This window comes from Microtus ochrogaster, unplaced genomic scaffold (assembly GCF_000317375.1).
Source record: "Microtus ochrogaster isolate Prairie Vole_2 unplaced genomic scaffold, MicOch1.0 UNK174, whole genome shotgun sequence".
Lineage (NCBI taxonomy): Eukaryota > Metazoa > Chordata > Mammalia > Rodentia > Cricetidae > Microtus > Microtus ochrogaster.
The window spans coordinates 1-2,991 of NW_004949272.1; positions in this window are offsets into that span (position 1 = coordinate 1).

Here is a 2,991-nt window from a genome sequence, read left to right on the forward strand (position 1 = left end):
AATTATGAATAGCATTTATACTCTACTCATTAGTGCTCATTTGTTTCTTAGGAATTTGGTGTCTAAGAGGAGTCTATATCCTCATGTCTGCTTCTCATTGGGTCCTCAGATAATCACAGCGATATGAACTAACTATTCATCAGGGATACACCTATGGCTACACAGTTTAAACAATCCTTAAGTGTGCTGGTCTGCATAATAATGTCTCTGTGGACCATCAACTTACTATTGTTTTTCCTTCTACAGGAAGGAAGAGCCTTTTGAGATGTCTTCCAATAACGATCCTGTTATAATCCCAATGTTAGAAAGAAAGCAGAATGACCTTCCGGGCATGGACGCCAGTGACCCAAACACGCTGACTGAAGAGGCTGTGTTAAGTTTCCATAACATCAGCTATCAAGAAACAGTGCGGCATGGCTTTTCATTTTGTAAAAAAACATGTGTGATAGAAAGACTATCAAATATCAAGTATGTGCATGAATTAAATACACCAGTGTATTGAACAACTTTTTGAACACACACAGACTTTCTCTATTATCTATAAACTGTGTGTGTTTGTGTTTATGTATGTCTATATATCTATATATATGTATAAATATGTGTGTGTGTTCACATGTGCAGGTGTGAGGATGCTATAACACTTCATGGCACAAGGCTGTCAGAGGACAACCTTGAGCATTGATTTTAATCTTCTACCATACTGCAGACAGAGTCCCTCATTGCTCACTCCAGAGCATGCCAGGTCAGCTGCCTGCAGGATTCCTGGGATTCTCCTATCTCTGTCTTCCATCTCTCCATAGAGCATGGAGCTACAAGTGCCCATCACTGCACCCAACTTTACATAACTTCTAGGGGATTAACTTAGGCCCTCACCCTTGCAAAGTAAGTGCTTCACTCAATGAACCCTCCCCTAGCCTCACCTTCTCATACATACAGACAGATTCATGATCACAGTGAAATTAATGAGATGGAAGCTAAAAGAACAGCATGATGAATTAATGACACAAAATGTTGGTTCTTTGAAAATACAAACAAGTTTGATAAACCCATAAGCATATTATAAAAAAATCACAAGAAATTATTTTAATTCAATAATTTGCGATGAAAATATAATATCAAAGACACACTGTTAATTTCAAAGTATGATGAAAGAATATTGAAAATTTAATTCTTAGAAATTCAAAATTTAAAAGAATTGTGTACACATCTATATGCACACATCCCCTCCCTAAACTGAAGTGAGCGTTTATAACAGGCTGACTGGGTCAGTTACCACTGATGAGATGGAAGCAATGAGGAAGTCCCAACAGCAGAAAGTCCGGGTCCTCAAATATTTGCTCAAAATTCATTAAGAGCTAAAAAGAGCTAAAAGCAACATTCCACACATTGTTCCATGACATAGAGAAGCCATACTTCCAACCAATTCTGAGGACAGACCACACATCTAAGATTTCCCCACTCAGTCTGCATAGACTCTCCTCCCGACCCCAACCATCGCAGCTGTTCTTGGGCACTGGTCGTTTCTGCTCCTCAGCCTACAAATTCCACCATTGTCTTACTAAGAGGGGCATGGGATTGACACATTGTCTGGATATGAAATAACAAATGGGAGCATAGCTATGTTTTCTATAAGAATATAAGACTATGCCTTTTTCAATCTGGGTATTCTCTGTTTTTGGACACAACTTGTGTTTTTGCTGCACCTATCCATCGATAAATAATGTGCTCTATATGATGGATGTCTCCCAAATCTAAATTAAGTGAATGTTAATTTCTTTATCATGATGAAGGAAATCATCATTTTGTATGTGTGTATTAGATTTTCAATTTTGATTAACTTTGTTTTTTGTTTGTTTGCCAGTGGGTTTCTTTATTTTTATTTTTCAATTTGTTTGTTGTCCTTCTGGGATTGGGTTTTGTTTATGAGTGTTACTTGGCAACGCTCTCCCATCCTCTGAGTGCTTCTTTCTAGTCTTTGGATTTCTACTTGAGACAGATTGATTTTAGTTTGATTCTTTTTTAATAGTAATGGCACTGCTATTTACATGCCATGAATCATTGGTTTCTTGTGATGAAGTTTATGAGGCAACAAGCAGGGCTATATGAAGATATGGATCATCAAACATTAGCAAGAAGCTGTTATGTACTTGACACATAAAGGCTTTATGTGTAATGGAGTTCTCCTGAGAACCTGCCACTTGCTTCAAAAACACTGAACTTAGATGCACCTGTTTCAATAAAGACAATTCCTTACATAATAAATAAAAGGGGTTTTGTGACTTCTGAGGCAATTTTCTGATGAGTTTCCACTAGCAATTGATGTCTTTTGTAAATAATAAGACTCTATTAATATTTTAATTTTATGAGTTTGTATTTATATTCTGTGTACAATTTCACCCAAATTCAACTGCATATTCAGTGTAAATCTAAGCTATTATAACTTCTTTTAATAGAAAAATTAATAAGTAAGATTTTGTGTTTACAGTGGGATCATGAAACCAGGACTCAATGCAATTATGGGTCCACAAGATGGGAGCAGATCTTTGTGAGTATAATGGGAAGCATACAAAGTCCACAGTATCCAGTTTCTGTGCTGTAAAAATCACTCCTATAGGAGTTATCTAAGTACTGTGTGAGTGTGTACGTGTGAGTCTGGTACCATGTGCTGTGGGTAGTGTGCAGGAGGGTGCATTCTAATTTTATACCAAGAGCAGGAAGTCTTACTAGGTCACTTTACTGACAGGAAATAACAGTGATTGGCATGTGGTGTTGGGTCATATTATTATTTAATGTGTCAAGATAGTATTAAATTAAGAAGATTAAGGAGAAGTTTTGTGGAAACAAGAAATCACCACCAGGCCTAATTCTCAAACTACAACAGCACATTACCTGTTTGAGTCCCCAAGGTCAGATCACAGGGAGAGGAGGTCAGATGAATCATGTGCTATATTCATAATTCTGGGATGTATTGCAGCACATAATGAACAGAAA